The 21,459-nt window shown below is 33.9% G+C and overlaps 1 pseudogene; it reads left to right on the top strand.

Moving 5' to 3' along the window:
• The first annotated feature begins 7,236 nt into the window (after positions 1–7,236).
• On the top strand, positions 7,237–8,849 carry LOC131037177 (cinnamoyl-CoA reductase 1-like; annotated as a pseudogene).
• The last annotated feature ends 12,610 nt before the right edge of the window (positions 8,850–21,459 follow it).

Raw genomic sequence — 21,459 nt, 5'->3', positions numbered from 1 at the left:
AGGCTATTTTGACGTCCTCCATAAAGTGCGCCTTCTTTGACTCTTCCTTCTTATGGACTCATGTATCCAAAAAAGACCATCCTCCTCCATAAAAGATTCTCTCTTCTTCTCCTTACTCTCTACTCTCTTGTCCTTCATTGGATATTCCTTGCTATAAACCGACCACCTCCACCAATGTCCTATGAAATCCTTAACATGCTCTACACAAAAACACTCAGCACCAATATATAAATCTGCAAAATTAAACTCAACATTGTAAGAGTCCTTAGATTTTACCTCATGCTCTCTTATGATTCCAACATCCACTTCATGCCAACCTTCATCATCTATAGCCTTTCGACTTTCCACCATTGCATCCACATCTCCTTTATCCTTTTTATCATCCATATTGCACTAATCAACTCTTCAATTCTCTCAATCTCGTTTCTAGGAAATGCACCATCCTCTTCCAATCTTTAATCAAATAATGTGCCCTCAATAACCTCTTCCTTCTAATCTACCTCCCATTCTACTACCTCAACCTACATGGTACATTCACCTCTCTCTTATGATTCAAACATCTACTTCATGCCAATCTTCATCATCTAAAACATTTTCACATTACACTATTGCATTCACATATTCGTTATCCTTTTCAACATCCCTATTGCACTAATCAACTCTAAAAAAATTCTCAATCTCCTCTCTAGGAAATGCACCATCCTCTTTCAATCCTTAATCAAATAGTTTGTCCTCATTAACCTCTTTCTTATAATCTACCTCATGTTCTACTACCTCAACCTACAAGGTACATACACCTCCATTTCTTTTAATCACAAACTTATAGTCTACTATAACTATTTTATCCTCTTTTTCCTCATCATTCATGTGAGCTGCTATGACATCCTTCTTCTTTTGGCTACAACTATTCTTTTCTCAATAATAATTTCTTTCTCGCATAGCTCTCTTCCTTATATTGGTCTAAGAATTAAATTGTTTTAGGGTAATTTGGAATTAGAGTTTCAATTAAGATAATAAAACCACTAACAAGACAAATTAGCCAACACATTGAAAGAGGGGTGAAAACAATAGATCTAGCAACAATCAAAATAAGGAAAGGAATGAAATTCAAATTAGAATCACTAGTTATTTGTCTGTTACCTCTTTCTTAATTGAAATTGGAAGGTAGTTGTGAAATTAGGGTAAAAAAATAAATAATTGAAGTATATTCTCAAAAGTAGACTAATTCAGATATCCCACGGAGCCACAAACTAAGATATTAGCAAAAGAAGATACATAGAACTTGTTACTAGAAGTTTGGCCTTTTTGTTTTGGACCAAGTAGTACAAAATTTTGTTGGTCCTTCGAAATTTGCTCCATTAGAATTTGAACCTATTTGTCTCCATTAACTTTGCTAGAATACCCGAGTATAGCTCCTAAGCCTATTTCATGCACATGGAAAGAGAGGGAAAGATGTCGTGGATAGCGATTTTCTTAGGTTGAATCCTAGTTTAGGAATTAACATTGAAATTAAAGTCGTAATTAAAATATAAATTACCACAAAATGATTTCCTCTTGAGGGATAGGCTTGATCTAAAATAAAATTCTTGTCATAAAAATGTATACCTTGATGAAGGTTTGTTTGATCCTCATACAAGAGTTTTTGGATGTCTTGTAGAATGTCTTCATACGAAGTTGATCATAGATGCCATGTTGAATGTATAAACTTGAATTCACTTCTTCTCCAATGCATGATGAATGACTAATTCCTTGCTCGCTTGAATTTTCTATAGTGTAATTTAGATGGTTTGGAGGATTACATTTCAAATGAGAGAGGCAAACGTCATTTTATACCTGACTACCTGAAAACTATTTAACTTTTTTGTCATAACCAGATTTTTCATAGACTTTATTAAATAATTAGACATGGATAATATTTAGAATAATTATATAATCGGACCTTGATTTATCTGGAAGAACTTGATATATTTTGGCATTTCCAATTTTATCAATGGATGAATGGAAATACTATGTTTTAAATTGAGATTGAAATGTAATGATTTTTACAATTGAATTAATGGTGTATTATGTTTGCTAACTATATGGTGTTTTCGTGAGTCATGGGTTGTGCAGCTTGTTGAAGACGAACATGTGACTGAGGTAGAGGCCTCCTAGCTTAATGGCAGCGATAGTTAAGATAGGATTTGCACACATAAACATACTTAGTTGATAGCAAAGCATGCATATTATGAGTGACTAATTTTGTTTGATTCCTTGCAAAGTTATAAAAGTTTTATACAAATTTGTCCAAAAATAAATAAAATAAAATATTAATAATAAAATATCTTTTTCTTTATTAAATTACCATTTATGATTTTTCTTGATATGATACTTGCATAATTTGGAGGGTCTCAATAAATATTGATTTATCATTTTGATATTAGATTTTTATTTTATTGATACTCCACTAGGAAACAAGCTCTTTACATGTGATCTTACATGAATATACGAGGAGTTTAAATGATATCCTAACTGTTCACGCTAGTGGAAATGAAACAACTGGAAATTTGTATAAAAGTATAAATTAAGGAAAACTACCATATATTCATGCTGGAATGGAGAATTAAATATTAGCAATAATGGAGCCTTGTTGGACTCAACTTGGCACTCATGCAATTGCTCAATCAAAGGAAATTGTGCCATGTTGCATGAGAGGTTGGAGGGAACAAAAATTATAAAGGGGGAAGAATTCATACAACAGGAAAAAAAAAGACAAAGTAATCATGGGAGCTCTAAAAAAAAAAAAATGTACAGGGAGGAATTCATACATCTAGCTAGTTCTACACCTGTGTATCACTGTAGTACACCTCCAGGTTCCTCTTTTTTCTTCTGAATTCTCTATCAATATTTCAACAACAAATAACTAGATGAAGTATTGTGGAAATTGTTATATTGTCATTACCCATATTTTTTAAAAAACTTTAGATTATCTTAGTCTATCAATGCACATATGTTTTTTTTTTAAATTGTTAGGCTCAGATCAGAAGGATTTTATTACAACAATCTTAGTCGGCTAGTTTATCCATCTGTCCCAATTGATAGCTCGTTATGTATCTGTGTTCTAATCTTCATTGGAGTTGTTTCAAATCCTGAAGTTCTGATAGGAATTGTAATATAAAAGCCCTTCTGAGTTCATAATATCTATACCCATCAGTTTATCATCTTCTATCCTCTTAATTCTAGATATATGTACATAAATTATTGCATTGTTAGCAAGAATAAACAGTTGGTCAAATTATGGCTTCCAGACAGAAATTGACTCCCAAAACTATCATATAGCCTCATAAAAAAATATATACCTTTTAGATTATTCTGTTTTACTTCTTATTGCTCTCTATCCCACATAGATTATTTATTTAAGATGCAATAGGTATACTTTTCTTTTATTTTCAGGTGGAATACGAATTGAGATCACTACGAACAGATGAATTTTGTAACAACTTCCACTTAGGTATATAATGTTAAAATTTAGTGCTTCCTCGCTAGATCTGAATACAAATCGTATTGTTTGGAAAGTGGGTAGTTGAGTAATCAATAGGTGATTTTAGGCAACCACAATAGAGGCAAAGATTGGGTCATAGCAATCTGGTTAGTTATTTACTATCTAGGAAAGTAAGTAGTTGTAAACATTTAAAGATTATATTTTATCAAAATTTCTTGCAAGTACAGATTTATACTTCTTTGCTGCAAAATAAAATAACCTCAGAAACAATGCTTTCACTTCACATAATAATCATAACTATTTTAACATGAGTGGAAGCCAATTTGTATTCTCGGACCAGTTAAGTAATTTCATGAAGATCATATATATATATATATATATATATATATACACATACATATATATATATACACATACATATATATATACATACATATATATATACAGATATATATATATATACATATATATATATATATATATATATATATATATATATATATATATATATATATATAATTAATGAAAAACTCGCCTCTATCAAATGTGTGGTTGTGCTGTCAAATGTGTGGTTGTGCATTAATATAAGGTGTCGAGATATTAATAATAGCCATGGTGGAATGGTAAGGCCTTTAGATTTTATAACTCAGGGGTTGAGAGCTTTTTGTTAGTATGCTTAAAATATGTTACATAGCATAAATAAGAAGTCTTTAAACTTTTTACCTTTCAAAAATACTTTTAGTTGCTTGCAAAGTAAAATATTTAAATCAACTTTCTCCCTTTTAAATAATGATTTACTTTTTAGTAAATAAAGAAATGAAAGATACTTTTAGTTGCTTAAAAAGTAAAATATTTAAATCAACTTTCCAGTTTTTTAATGATTTACTTTTAGTAAATAAAGAAATGCTTTTAGTTGCTTAAAAAGTAAAATATTTAAATCAACTTTCTTTGTTTTTTAAATAATGATTTACCTTTTAGTAAATAAAGAAATGCATTAGATGGTTAATCTCTTTGAATAAATATGATGGTTAATCTTTGAATAGTAACTATCTATATAATTGTTAGTCTCTTCTAATTTAAAATGTTATTATGTATATATAAAATGTTTATTATGTTCACTATGTTTAATTAGCTTTTAATTGTACTTGAAGAAATATGTTTTATAGAGTTTTATCTTTCAAAAGTAATTAGATCATTTTCATTTCAATAGGATTGTTTTCAAAAGAGGAAGAAGTACCCTTCAAATATATATAGTAAGTAAATAGTGACTTTATTCTAGTGTAGATAATTCATTTTAAAATAGTGAATTGCATAGTTTCATTTTTTTCCAAGTATTTGAATTTGTTGCAAACTAGGTAGATTGTGCTAGCAATTATTTTTATTATTACATTGTTTTTCTTCCAAAAAAAATTTATCCTATGGGCAGTTAGAATAATTTTGTATGAGATTCATTTACAAGTTTCACAATTTGTGTCCTAAAATTAATTTGTATTTAGGTTTTAAAATTTAATTATTAAATACATATTCTTTTAAAAACAAATATTATTGTAAGGTAATCTGACTTATTATGATAGATTGATTGCTTAAGAAAATATTATTGTCCTCAAGTAGTTGGTGTAGTATCATAGTTTTACTATGTAATTTGAGTTACTATTATAGTTTTCAATTATCAAGAAAATAGTACTTTTTTCTATGTAATTTGAGTTATTATTATAGTACTTTAATTTAAATTTGATTTAATGCAATAGTTTTCATTTCAATCGGACATTATTATTTTTCAAGTGAATGAATTATTATTAAGGTATTAATTGCATAGTACCTACCAGAGAAGTGATATGCTTTAGGTTAGAAGCATTCAAGTGAATAGATCCTTTTTCATATAGTAGAGTAAGTTTCATATTTCGTAGTTAGATAACTAAACAAGAGGAGTTGAAACCAAAAACCTTAGCAGCGTTCAGTATCTATGGTGCCTTTGGGTCACGCTTGCTGGTAATGTCGTCATGTTGAACTACTACACTTAACACCTAATAAAGCTGCAACAACAATGTTTGTGGAATTGTCCCTATAAACTATCAAGGAGAAATAAGCGTCATTTGGAAGTTAAAATCCAAGGGGCAGGTAATCCCCCTTCGATCGATAATCTAAAAAGATAAATTTGAATGAATTTAAATTTGCTCAGTTAAACCATAGAAAACCCCTTTAGGGTTTGATTGTGTAATTATTTTAAAAATTTATATTTCTTGATGGAAATTCAATGGGTGATAACAATTAACGGTGAAGTATTTAATAGGAATTAGGACCTAGTTGTTTTTAGGCCACAAGCATGAGGCCACCTTGAGCCTTTTGGCTATAGAGCTACCATCGTGGGTAGCAACCACAAAAAAACTATCCAGGACATTGAGCCTAGAAAGGGTTGTGTACCCACCAAACAGTTTACATTTAACCATAGTTAGAAACCAGAACTACATATTTTACGCTTTGATCCCATGCCGAAATGGGTATGCAGGCAGTCTAGGGATGGAGTTGTTCCTTGTACTCAGGCATTCGGGGATGGGTATTAGGTTTTGGTAATGGGTGAGTAGTTGGTTCTTGAAGCTCCTTAGTCTTTTAATCAAATGGTGTAAATACTAATTGAAAGGTTAAAATTAATTCAATGCATTCTCGGAAGGAATCACGTATGGATTCGCTTAACTTCTCAAGGCTTTAAGCCGAGAAGCGGAACTCAACCTTGTTTATGTAATTATTTTAGTACTCCTAAGGACGGCGACCTCAATGCACTCCTAGTAGGGAAGTGTAGTCCTTAGAGAGTGGCTCAGGACCCAGATGGTCCCGATGAGTCTAAAGTCTCTAGCTAGAGCATATCCTATTCTTATGAATAGATGCCTACCCCATTTAGGCATACGCCTATCCCGGATTGGATAGATGAAACCTCCTGTCTTGTATGGATAGATGCCTAACCCGTATGGTTAGATGTTTAACTTGTATGGTTAGATGCCTAGTCTCGTATGGATAGATGCCTAACCAGTATGGTTAGATGCTCATCCTGGTTGGATCGATGCCTATCCTGTTTGGATAGATGTACCTGGGTATGTGATTGAATCAAACACAATTAAGAATGATTAAGAATAAGTAAATAAATAAATTTTAAAACAATTAGTTGAGTATTTTTTGGATTAAGTAGAGTGGGTTATTACATTTTTGGAGTAGGCCGATACGACATTGAATTTCCCGATCAAATGAGGTGATCATTATGATAGGTAGGTAGACTTTGATTATATTCGTTGCATAAGTGGTGACATTAGGAAACCCACAAGAAGACATAGGCTTAGGTAATGATACCTTCTGCATTGCATTTGTGATAATGAATTAAATGATAAGTTACTATATTAATTCAACGTCATTTTGTTCTTAAAAATATTATTGCTATGTTAATTTGTTGTCATCTCCAAGATCCAATTCTTGATGGTCTACATTTTGACATACAGAGTTGCACTCATCCAAGCATACCCCATGAAACCCACCGCTCTTGCTGCTACATTAGTCATCGGACTCAGATTGTATTACAAATTGGAGAATAGTCGAGAATATAAAACTATGAATTAATCTACTAATATTAAAGAGGAGGAATGGAGGATAAATATTATTAATTTGTCGATAGGCAATTCCCTGTGGGGTTGCACCTCCACCGAAATTGTCTCACGTCGGTTTGGGGGAGTTTATCGGTACGTATTCCATTTTTACGGTATCGCTTAATAATGACGGCAAATTGTCTCAAGCTTCCTTTTGCCGGTAGTCTTCGCACCGGGGAAATATTGTGTTGGCTGGAAAAGATGTAGCTCGTGGAACAAAACTGGGGAAACACGTGGGCTTACGGGTGGCAGCGGTTCCCCATCTAACGCCTGGTGAAATGTTTGCCGCTATGGTGGATATATGGCTGTGGATGCCCGCGTGCTCCCTATGTCCCACACGTTGTTAAAGCAGCTGTACGTAATCCTGGTCAGTATGTATAGTAATGACATCTCTAAATGTATCACTAATTCATATTTATTATTTATCTGATAACAGTTAATGTGTAGAGATGATGGAAAGTATGAGCATCTGAGAGCCCTGGAAGGAGGCAAAGAAAGGCTTCACCTTGTCAAGGCTGATATTCTTGATTATCAAAGCATGATTGAAGTTATTAGAGGATGTGATGGGGTGTTTCACATGGCCTGTCTTCTCACAGATGACCCTGTAAGTTATAGATTTATAAAATAAGTGTTTTGTCTCAGAAAAAAGGATTCATAATCCTTGTGAAGCTTGCTCTAATGGCGATCGTTTGTGCAAGAACAATTGATAGAACCAGCTGTGAAAGGAACTGCAAATGTGTTAGATGCTTGCACAGAATGGGGGAGTAAAGCGCCTAGTCATGACCTCTTTAGTGGGCACGGTTTACATGGATCCCAACAGAGATCCACACTTTGTGGTTGATGAAAACTGCTGGAGTGATTTGGATTACTGCGTTCAAACAAAGGTATTCTTTAATCATTATTAGTAGACTTAAAAAGCTATTGTTTCAAGAACATACTAATTCATGGGAATTTATTAGACAAATCATTAACAGATTTAATGATGCTGAACTGGTACTGCTATGCCAAAACAGTGGCAGAAAAAGCTGCATGGAAGCGGGCAGAGGAAAGGAATTTGGATATGGTGGTAGTGAACCCATCTTTGGTTTTAGGTCCTTTGCTGCAGCCCTCCATGAACGCCAGTACTGCTCATATTATGAAATATCTAACAGGTATGCAGAAACTATAACGTATTTCATTACCATTCATCCTTTAAAACAAGAAAGATTTACAATATACATCACTTAAAATTGTCATTGAATTGTTAGATTCTTATCTAGAACATGTAGATTAAACCAATAACATAATGTGCAGGTTCAGCCAAAACATATGCAAACTTAACCCAGGCATATGTGGATGTGAGAGATGTAGCAGAAGCTCGCATATTAGTGTATGAGACACCTTCGGTTTGTGGGCGTTATCTATGTGCACTGTGCAGAAGCTAACATGCACCGTGGAGAATTGGTGGATCTCTTCGCCCAATTGTTTCCCCAATATCCTCTTCCTCAAATGTACTCAATAAACATTTATCTCGATTTTTTTAACATACTTTTCAACGGATTCTTTGTCTCGTTATCAATCACTTCAACTAATGATTCTTCTCACTATCTCTGCAGGTGTTCTGACAAAAAAATCCAAGGAAACAGGCTTACAGATTCTCTAATGAGAAGATGAGAAAACTTGGGCTTTCATTTACACCAATGAAAGAATGTCTGGCTGATACAGTTGCCAGCCTGCAGAACAAGGGCTTTCTTCATTAGCTTCTCCCATGAATTCAGACCAGCCTTGCTTAAAGACTAATTGGTTTACCAGAAATATAATACCTTGAAGTGGAAGTTTAGCCATGCAAATCTAAAGCTGTAAAATGTAAACAGTAACAGGCGAAATGACGGCTTGCCATCAGGTCCTGGTTAATACAAATGTATATTTTCCATTCATATTTTCTTAAAAATAATAACTACATCACTCATTAAAACTTTTTTTATTAAATCATATCTGCCACTAAAGCTTTTATTCAATTACTTTTATTGAAACAGTAAGTGTTGTAAAGCAGTCAGCATACTATAATTTCGATATTAATCAAAATAAAAATGAGTAAACAATTGTTTAAATTTTACTTGTCCTAGTTATTTATGAGGCATCTGGTTCATGTGTGTGTGAGAGAGAAAGTACCAAACAGAGGCTTGAATTATCTGATCAATTTTACACCCAGATTTCCCTTGGAGGAGATGGAGATTGGATGGAGACTTTTTTTCCCTTTTTAGCACAGGAGGCCTTAAATTGTACAATACTTAATGTCGGTTGCTGTTTTACATATATTAGTACCAATTTTGATCTTGGCTATTAAGTATTGTTGATCACTAATTACATTTGGGGTTGAAAATATCGATGATTTAAGGCAATACCCATTTGATTATAACAAATTTATGAAAATAACAAATTAATCATGGAAGTCAACAGACAAATTTGTCCACATCCGTCATATAATGATATACAAAAATTAAAAAATTCATAAAAGTCAACAGACAAATTTCCACATCTGTCATATAATGATATACAAAAATTTAAAAAATCATGGAAGTAAAAAATTTGCGCAATTCCTTTGTGTGTTCCGCGCAATTCCTGTTATTCCAATTTCAACTTTGTTTTAGAGTAGATAGATATAATATGAAATTATTTTAAAGCGTTGACATCTAAATTGAGATATAATGGTTTTTCAATGTTTCCCATTTTATTGGGACAGGAAAAGAAGCTAAACTACTTTCCCATTTTATTCTTTTCTAAGTTTTAAATTAATCATAGACTGAAAGTTTTAACTTTGATCTAATTATTTAATTAATTAGGAAAGCTATGTATATTGCAACGAGGAAACACCAAGATTTAATTGAAACTCAAACCTATGACCTTCTTAGTTCATACGAAGAAGGAAATTACAAGATTTATTCTAGAAACCTAAATTATTATTTGGAAATGGAGAATCCTGCAAATCTAAGTGCTATAAGGCCAGCCATTTGTCTGCGTTCTGACGGTGAGAAGAAGAACGTAAACTGAGCGGAATAAGTTTTACATTAATGAGGAGATTTGTCTGCGTTCTAGCAGAGATTTGTATGTATTCTAGCAGTGATGAAAGCATAGACAGAAATATGCCCAGCACTCTCCAATTTCTTGATGATCAACATTTTTAGAAACAGAGTTGCACTCACCCTCCCTCCAGTCCATGCATACCCCATGAAATCCACCGCTCATGCTGTTACAGTACCCCGGGTGGCCGTAATCATCATCCACACGAGACTCTTCTATCACCACATTACAAATCAGTTAGTACCTTGTTGTTTACAATATCAACCGTTCAACTACTTTTAACACTTGTTTTACAAACCAGTAAGGAGTTGAGAATATAACCAAATAAAACCATGAATTAATTTACTAATATCGAGGAAGAGGATAAATTACCAGAAGTATAAGAAAAAGCAAAAGGAGCAGTGAGCAATGGAAACAGAAGAAACACATACATAGCCTTCGCCATTGAAGCAAGTAACTGCAGATCTATTCTGAGCAAAGTTAATTAATGTTAGTGTATTCAACCCAATTACTAAATACTTTATATAGATGGGACACCAACAACTCTCCTTCGTGTTTACCACCTAATTTTGTTTATTTATTGCTAGATTCAACCGATTTAAACATTCTTTTGGGGGTACTTAGATATACGGCGATACCACACAATATGATATAACTTTTAGCGTTAATATCTAAATGCGTTACACATCATGGGAGAAATATCTAGTGAAACTCCTTTTTGATGGTGGCCCCGCCTATTTGGCACTGGTTACTTATTTGTCAAGGGGCCTTAAAATAGCGTGGCCCAACAACTTATAACGGTTGTAGTATACTGTGGTTGGACTATATTGTAAAATACTTAGAAAAAATGCATTCACATCAAATCTAATGATTGTTCAACACCTAAAAAATTAGGTTTCGTGACCGTGAAGCAGTAACGTATTATAATTTCAATTTATTATCGTCATTATAGTTCATGGGTTACATATATTTGAGACATTTTACAAAACAATTCATCAAAACAATTCATGTGTTGTATATACTTTTACATTCAACAAGCATTTTCATCAAAGCACTTCTAACTACAATATCTAACCAAAAAAATATATTTTTCGATAATGGAATAATAGATGTTAACGTTCTATTTCAAATCTCTAGTTTTGTCAAATATTAAAAAACCTTTTTGTTTACTTTTACTTCACTCTTGCAACAATTTATAGACTTAGAAGTAGTAATGCATCTACTATATTAGTTAATATTATGTCATTATATTTAGTTAGATATTTTAAAACTTCTGAATATAACTTATCCCCTTACCTTGCATTACAACATACTCTATTAATTAATACCAATATAATATTTTTGGCATTCAATTAACCTATGTAGTTTCTACCACCCACCAAATAGACTCTAATATAACAATATACTTCCCTTTAACCATCTTTCGTTACAATGTAAGTATTTTCTCTAACATTATGTAAAGTTTTCTTTTGTATTAGCATTATGTTTATAATAAAATATGACACCATTTTAATTTATAGAATACTGCATAACAATTTACCATGACATGATCATATTTTTGACTTAAATAAATATTACAAGATCACTAACAATTTATGTTTTGATTAATAAAAGTCGGAGAGGACCTGTACCATTACCAAAAACTAGAGGAACTCACAAGCAACGAGACCAACATACATAAAAAATGGAGCACCCATTTTTAAAAGTAGGGCTTTTGAGTGGATAACCCAACTTGTGAGAAGAAGGGTTTTAAATCCTCAACAAGCTTCCATTCTCAAAATAAAACTCCAACTAGCTAAGGAGATAGAAAACTAACATCAGGATTTGAAAGGCATTCTAAAACCTTGTACCAGTAGGACCACCTTGCATAGAGACATTCTCAAACAAGGAAGGAAACCACAAAGATCTCCAACAAAATTGGTTTTGGTGGCACAAAAAAACAATTTAAGGAACATGACTACCTAACAACAATAGCTAAAACAATCACAATAGAAAATAACCAGCTATGTTTAAATAGTTGAACCCAAACTAAAGGAAAAAGACCATCTAGTAACATTAGTTGAGACTACATGATCCACCTCCAGGACAACACACTTCCATTAAGTTATTACATGTATGGTTAGATAGATATAAGCATGAATAATAAAACCATAAGAAAGCGACTATAAGATTGCTCTCAAATTTTTATAAGCAATACCAGTGACTAGACTACACCAAGACGAAGGATTTAATCTATATGAGCATGACATTAAGCTAAAATGGATGCAAGGTGGATGAATAATTCAAGCAATATGAATAAACCTAAATATAGATGCAAATAATCTAAAAAAGCCACAATATATTAAATGACTCCAGAGCAAAAATCAGCATAATAATAATCTCCAAGCGTGTTCTCAAAAATCTCAAGGGTAAATTGGATGAGAGCTGAAGGCTGAATTTATAGAGAATTCACAAGAGAGATGATGAAAAATATTAGTTTAGGATTAATTGAAAATAATTGAGAAATCATGTTCAGTTAACCTTAAGATAGATTCCAATTATAGTTTAATTGAAATGCATTTAGATAAGACGTTCAAGTTGCATTACAAATAAGATTTAATTAATTCCACGCATTTGTGATAACAATAGATAATTCTTTGATTTATTCAAGAAAAGAGTCTTTTCAATGCAACTGAACTTATTTTTCTCAAAAGGTTTGAGTTCTAATTTTAGAGAATAATCAATAATTCAATTAACTTCTTTTTATAATTTCAAGTTCTAAATTTAGGAAAAGAAATAATATCTGAAGTTTGATTTATCTCTCAATTAAATTCTTTTTGTTTTATTTTCAATTCAACTCTTGCTTCGTAATTAATTTCTCTTTTGTAATTAATTAATTCTTTTTTCCATGATTAAATGGCAAATTTATTTATTAATTAAATATGCTAGGATATTTAATAAATTAAACAAGATTTTTGATCAAAATGATATTTTTGGAATGATTCAATTAATTAAATAAATATTTAATTAATATTGAGTAATTGACTTGCCATGTAATATTTGATGATTAAAGAATGAATAATGTGCTCAAAGTTGATTTAATTGCCTTTGGTTAGGACCTTGGTGATGTTGTCGAGATTAGGGGCCCATGGTTTAGATGACCATTTTTAGGGTATTACGTTTGCCCCTTTTTGAATTAATGTGTGAGCAGTGCGTTGGTTCAAAGAATATATGATATATACGAGATACTAGTTCTGAACTTGATTTATCATGAACCAGATAAAGAGAAAGGTGTTTAGCTTGATTTCAAGTGATGAAGCTGAACGTAGTTTGATTAAAGCGAAACCGATCTTGAACTTGATTGAACTGGGAATGATAGAGAGAAAAGATACCAAACTTGAACTTGATTGATAAAGAAGCGGATCTTACTGCTCTAGAACTTGATTGAACTAGACACAGTGAGCGAAGATGAAATCAATCTTGAACTTGATGGATCAAGATACGATGAGAGAAGATAAACTATCCAGCTTGATTCAATGCGATGAAACCAAACACCTGCTTAGATTGAGTGTGTGATCGAAGATACTCTTTAAATTTTTGATTGAGTTTAAATGAATAACCAGCTTGATGAAAAGCGATGAAACTGATTAACGTTAAGAGATTGATTCAGATAAAGACAAATATCAGCTTGATGAAAAGCAATGAAACTAATATTCTTGTAGCGATTGATTCGATTCAGATGATAAAGAGATCTCAACTTGATGTGAAGCGATAAAGGTGAGATACCCCTTACCAATAAGGATTTGATTGATTTTCTTTAGTTGAAAAGATTTTTGCTCTACTTTTGATGATGATTTAAAAACTATTCTTGACTTTGAAGTTGTGTGGTCATAAGGTCACGAGTATGCCCCCTCGGGAGCAAAATCGAAAGATAGCAAGGCTACATGATTATTGGCAATTTTTTGGTGATGATACATTATTTGAGCACAAATGATTCTGAGGAATATTTGAAAATTTGGCATTGATTGATAAGAAATTGAGTGCAAATGTGATTTGTAAAATTCAATTGAGATTTAGTGTTGATTCATGAGAAATTGAGCATAATTTGAAGAAAAAATGAGCATTTGATGAAAAGTGCTAAGTAGTCCAAATTTTGTGAAATTGACTAGCAAAATGATCTTGAATTTTGATTTTGATCCCGAAAATACAATCAGAACGGGCAAATTAGCTAAGGGTACAATTTTCATGTCCATCGGAGTAAGTTGAAAAATTAGGGTTTTGGCTATATATGGGGTAAAAGTGTCATTTTCAATTCATTTTAACCTTCCAAGTTTGAAAATTAAAAAAAAAACCTTTTGCAAAGAAAAATGGTGGTTCCCACTCATGAGCATTGATTCAAGCACCAGAGATGACATAATCAACCTCGGAACTATGAGCCAATGGTAAGTGATCGATCTTAAGCATCTTTATGTTCTCAATTTTGAATTTTTTTGTTGATTTTTCAAGTTTTTGACATGTTGAAGTCGGGTTTTCACATTTTGTCATGCGAGACAGGATCCTGTATCATACGACAAACTGTTAAATTTTGTTTTGTCTTTTAGGGTCATTAGTATTGTCATGCGACACCCACCCTTCTATCGTTCGACAACATTCAGAAGAGACCATTTTGTCGTATGAAGTCTATTCTTGTTTCCTATGGGAATTTTTTCTTGTACAAAGCCTAATCCTAACTCGTATGAGTTTCTTCCCTTTTATGTTTTGTTATTTGGAAAACAGTGAGCATTTTTTAAGGTCGAAACTTGAAATTTTGATTTTACAATTGATGTAGTTGTATTTGCTTGACGTTTTACTTCTCTTGTAGGCTTATTTGGAACATTTTATGATACTTAGTTGTTTGATTTTTGTAGGTTCAATTGCCTCATGTTCTTTTCAGATGCATATATCCACCCACTATGACATTTGTTCAGCAATTTTCAGATGTTGAGCAGACACATATTGATTTGTGTGGTTTCACCCACCTTCTTGGTTTACCAGATATCCGTGTGATTCATGGAATGCTTACAACGTTAGTTGAGAGATTTCATTCTGAGCATAACACCTTCCACTTGCCAGTTGGGGAGATGGCCATCACTCCTGAAGATGTTTACAGGATTCTCCCTATCCCTTTTGTTGGGGGTATGGTAGATTATGATGCAGCACATCTTCCTAGATTACAAGTTGTTAGATGTGTATTCAGGGATCCAGATATCTTGACACGTTCTATCAATTGGGACATTATGATGAGTAGGTACAATAAGGAGTTTCCTCCAGCTTGTGTCCTAGCAGGTTTTATCAGCTGCTTTTTGATGCCCGATAGGAGACAATAGTTATTCCTTTATGGATGGGGCAGGATGCTAGAGAGACTTGTTGAGACCCCTTAGAGACTAGGCTGGGGCTCTTGTATATTAGCACACATGTATCGTGAGATGCATGAGATCATCTTCCGGGAGGGGAAGAGTATGGCTACAGGAGTTTTGATATTACAAGTATGGGCTTGGGAGCACCTCCCAGTATGTAGGCCGATTGTAGATGATGATAGAGAGCCTGTTCAGCCTATTATGTATAGGTATTTTGGATATGTTATTCAGCCCCATCTGGGCAATACTAATTTTTGGAGATGACAACTAGATTATTTGATAGCCATGGTATGGAGACCTTACAGGGGCTTAGAGCCATGGTATGACTGGAGGATCTTATGCAGAGACCTATTTGTTACGTGCCCACTCATTGGTAGATTGTAGACTATGGTGGAGCGATTTGTGGTATCTCAGGTGATGAGGCAGTATGGTAGGCCTTAGGGGATCTCACTGGAGTTCATATCATACATGAGATATGCTGATGAAGAGAGGTGGGGATGGGCACCGAGGTTATCTTATGCCTTAAGTATGCAGAAGTTGACTGGATTGCAATGACTCCGGTGGGACTACATGGGTGATATTGAAGATGCAAAGGTATTTCCCTAGTACAGGGATTGGTTCCAGCAGCATCCATTCCCTAGATTTACTGATCCTGCAAAGCAAGCACCTTGTATTGAGGAGGTTGTGGATGATTCCCCCGCATAGGGGTAGGTATAAGGCCAGAGATAGGGACAGGGACAGAGAGCCGAGGCTCCGAGACAGCTAGGTGGAGATCCTGGTGCTAGTAGCAATAGGGTTCCAACTAGGGTTGGATAGTAGAGGGGTGAGGGTGGATCCCTAGGGAGTGTAGGTTTGAGGTTGGGTGGAGATGAGGAGGAGCGAGAATCTCCTAGACAAGTCTGGCAGAGACGGGAGAAGCGGTTTGGAGTTGGAGGTGGGGATGGAGGTGGAGAGCCTACGAGAGAGTACGGGGCCAACACAGCACAGTCAATGAGGGTATATCTAGCGGATCTCCAGTCATAGTTGACAATGGCACTGACTCAGCTGGCAGAGCGAGACCGACAACTAGTAGAGCTTAGGGCAGAGCGAGATCGTCAGTTGGTGGATGTCAAAGTAAAGAACAATCGTCAGGTTGCGGTGATGAGAGCAGAGCGAGACACTCTTCAGTAGGAGGTTTTGCACAAAACTAGTTGGTCGACTTACTATGTTGTGGATTATAGTGTAGCAGTTCCATTAGCACAATAGGTTGTCCCCTACTCATAGTACATGGCATAGTGGGAGGAAGATCAAGCACCTCGTCAGGATCCCGATCAACATGCTCCTCCTCCTCCACCTGGCCATGAGGGAGAAGCTGAGAGCTAGATATTCTTTTTTTGTAGCTCTGATAGTTTTTGCAGACACACCCAGTTTTTGTAGCCTATATGATTCTTGCTCCAATGGGAGTTTGTATATGTTATTTGACATCATTTTGTACTCTTAGACTTTCTACGATATATATATATATATATATATATATATATATATATATATATATATATATATATATATATATATATATATATATATATATATATATATATATATATATATACAAGATCTGATTTGACTTCATTGTACATGTGTTGATTTGATTATGAGATGCTTTCTATATGCTTTATTCTATATGTATGTCTTTCTTTTTTAGTATGGATGTATGTAATACAAATGAATATGAATTTCTATTTTTGTTTCTTTTCATATGCAAATAAATGATGAATGCAAATGAGTAATGAAGAATGAATTTTTTTTTATGTTTCTATGCAATAAGATGAATGTAAATGAGTAATAATGAAATGTATGAATCTATATAAGATGTTTATGTATGCAGCTAACATCTCAAAACACAAGTACTTGATTAGAGAAATGATGAAAAAAGAGACCACTTAGCTAAGAAATGATGATGCTTCCAGCTCTCATTTAGAAAATAAAGAGATCATTATTATCATACCGAAATCACTCTAAATTCACAAAATACATAATGAACTGCAAAATGAGATGCAAAATGAGATGCAAAATGAAATGCAACCTAAATCTAGTCATTGGATTTAAAATGCTTAAGATTCATCACCGAGCATAATGAACATAACAGGCAGATTAGAGTTCCTTTCTTTTCATGTGCAATATTTATTATCTTGTCCGCAATGACCCTTTTTTTGTTCATATTCTTGGATAGATTTCGTAGGGACCCGAATTGCATGATAAAGAAATTCCCTCAAAACATACAAAGGAATGATGTGGACCTCTTTGTAGCATTCACATAAGCGGAGTCAAGGTATGTGTGGCGATTTCACCTTGATGTGAAGGCTCTTATCAGAGACACCCAACTGATTAGATGTTTCCAGATCATTGGGATCATTCCTAGAAGTAGAAAAAAAAATAAAAAATTATGCCACTAATCCTTTCTCCTCTTAGTCACAATAGACTTCCTCGAGTTACTCAGAGGGATAATAATCGAAAATCAATATAAAAGATAGCACACAAAGAAAATTTTCATGCATAGCTCAAAATGTTTAGTGATTGTTTTCCATTATGTTTTTTTACTTGTTTACTCACTGATAAAACTATTTAGTAGTCAGGAGATAGGTGACTGACTTGGAGTGGACGACCAGGCTACACTGATGGAAAGATGACCTAGTTGATACTTCCTAGGACATGTAATGTTCTTTGTCGATTAACCTAAGACTAGGATACTGATCAGTTTCAAGCCATGAGGGTTCCAACGAACCAGGATGTCACACAAGTGACTAAAATATATGTATAAGAAAAAGCATAGATGCAACACTTCAGTACAGGAGATAAGATGAACCTGGATAAAATCCAATAGCCATACTAATCGATGTCATTGTTTTTATTTGATAATTGATAGGAATGTCTGGTTTCAAAGATTAAGCACCCCATATAAGACCGATCTGTCTGGTTTCGACTGTACCCTTCCTTGTATAAGACATGTTGATGTTTGATATAGTTTGATAGATTGATTAACAAGACATGCAATAAGTTTTATTTCTTACCTTGAGAGTTTGTCTGATGTTGATTTGATTTGAAGAATAGTCTATGCTTTCTTGCTTTGTTTTTTCAGTTTTGGTTTTTCTATTTTATGTTTTTTATTTTTAGGATATTGTCCAAGACATTTTATGATTTTTAGAAGTTTGTTCAGAACCTTCTATTATTATTATTATTATTATTAGGATTTTCTTAGCTATTCCCCCAGTATGCAGACCTATATGACATGATGACCTACATAATACACGTGGAGAGAATGAATTTTTGATATGACCTATGTTAATGCAATATGCATGATGAATATGCATTTCCTATTTTAACAAGGATGGTTGTTTTTGTTTAGCAATTCGTAATACACCAATTGAATTGGAGGTACAAAACATTTCTTAGATAAGCAGTCAATCAATCCTTAAGGTCCCTTGGAACATCCAAATTAACACACTTAGTGACTAGTATTTACAAATGGAGGCGCAGAAAATTGCCCCATAGATTCTTTAAACTTTGATCTTCTTTTGCCCATGTGAGTGAAAATGAGTTAATTCCCACTCTTGTGCTCACAAAAGATCCTTAGCATCTTATATGAATATCTACGTGAATTATTCTAACTTCAAAAGCATCCCAAATAGAGCCTCGCTGGCAGCAAGCCTTGAGAGCTCCGACGAGGTTATAGACTGTAATTTCTTGAATATTGCTCCATTTCCAGTAGGAGTTCATAGCCCTGATGGAGTTACTCACATGGTCCCAAAGTCAAGGTTTTTGTCACACTTTGTATGCATGATATTTCAGTTATATATCATTGCTCTTTTTCCTCAAGATGAATATTTAGCATAGCATTTTTTATTTTTTATTTTCTTTTTTTTCCTTGACTTGTAAGTAATGAAACCTACTTGGGTGTGACAATTACAGCGGCGCTGAAGTAGAATTATAGTTTTTTCACCAGTCATATGATCAACTAGGTATCTAGAATGAATTAGAGATTTTTTAATGTGTTTGAGATATACCAATTGATATATTTTGGGTTAACAAGTGCCAAATAGTGAAATTGCTACCCAACCATAAGTAAAGCGTCGTCACAAGGTAATGTAAAAAATGAATAACCTTATGACCTCAAAGACTTGATGTCTGAATATCTAAGAAAGGAGATGACCCTTGTTTGTCTTGAATGCAAACAAATGATGAACTTGGATAGTTGCCTTGTTTTATTGATATTTCTATATGCTAATGCATAAGTTTTATGAATGAGATGCATTTGAAAAAAAAACTATATGTGATGCAATTCTTATTATAAAATAATATGCAATGCAAAAAGCAAAACCCAAACTAACCCAACCCTTATATATGATATCATTAAAGGTGCATGTTATTCATAGGGTCGGGGATTTTTGTGTAATTTGTTCATTGGTACAACATAAAGAGGTCTTTCCAAGTAGGACTCAGCGAAGTGTACATTTCCAGCATCTCCAATATTGATTTCCTTAGTTTTTTGGATTTTATGATGAAACTCGAGTAAAGTCTTATGAAAAGGATTGGATAAGGGGTATGGAAGGATGAAAAGGAGGTGTTGGATAATGGATCAGATATTGAAAGCTTGGTGCATGAGTGAATTGAAACATCAGTGGTATCGCCATTGGCACACATCTTGAGGGATGGTGGATTGATGGAGGAAAAGTGGATCTCATATTTTGAGATTTGGACGGAGGAATAATCATGGACTTTGGGACATAAGGTTCCAAAATAGATGAAAGAGGTGATGGAGAAATGGATTTGGAAGATTTGAATAGAGGAACAACAATCTTGGCTGTGGATTTGGATTTTTCTTTAGATAGTTGTGCTTCAAGGAGAGGCTTAGGTATCCACATGGTTTTTGATTTTCCATTCTTTTGTAGTTTCTTGGAACACATTGCTTCTACCAGTGCCTTAGGAACCCATATATCTTTTTTTTTTCTTTCTTTTTCTCAGTGAGCCTTTGTGTCTTTCTAGATGGATGGAAGGTACGTGAAGATGTATGCCTTTGTTAATCTTGCACAAGGGATGGAGAAATATAGGGTCCTAAAATCGATGGAAGAGATGAAGGGGAAGGCTTGTACCTGGATTTTGGTTTAGTAAGGATACCACCACCTTGAGGAATGTCACTGAGGACATGACCCGTAATAATTTCTTTAACATGGACGGGTTCTTTCTTGTGAAGGTCTACCCCTTTACATTTATAAACATTTTGACTTGTAGGATCATGAGAGGGATTTCAAGGCATGATGGATCCTTGAGGTGAACATGGAAGATTATGACAAGGAGATGAAGAGATACTTTGATCTTGACATGGAAAAGCATCATCTTGGAAGAAATGGAAAGGCATAATGGGATCCTCATGGGATTATAGAGAGGTAAGATACTTTTCATCCATTGGATCGGATTGAGGAGTTTTGGTGTCTTGATCTTGATTCATGATAGGACTCATTTCTTCATTCTTCAAATTATCCTCTTGGCACGGAACCACTTCTAAGGAAGGGATAGGATTAAGCATAAGCATAGGGGATTCTTGGAAGGTCTCTATGTTTTGGCATGACGGGAAAGCATTTTGAGTGGGATTCTCCGGAGTGGGAATGTTTGGAATTCGAGTGCATGATGGCATAGGATATGAGATTTTTAAATCATATGAGGAACTTATATGAAGATTGAGATTAGGTTGAATTTCCATAGGAGATAAACCTTGAAGGTCAACATGAAAAGTTTCATCAATAGGTTCATTGTTTGAGGGATATGATATGGACTATTGTTTAGAAGCCTTAGGAGATGGTGGCATCATGGAAGAGATGGAGGCCACATACGGAGCCTTGCTAGACACAAGTTCATCATTTTGATCATGCTTGGAGGT

The sequence above is a fragment of the Cryptomeria japonica genome, chromosome 9 (assembly GCF_030272615.1).
Source record: "Cryptomeria japonica chromosome 9, Sugi_1.0, whole genome shotgun sequence".
NCBI lineage: Eukaryota > Viridiplantae > Streptophyta > Pinopsida > Cupressales > Cupressaceae > Cryptomeria > Cryptomeria japonica.
The sequence above is the reverse complement of the archived record's forward strand: the minus strand, read 5'-3'. Positions and strand labels throughout refer to the sequence as shown.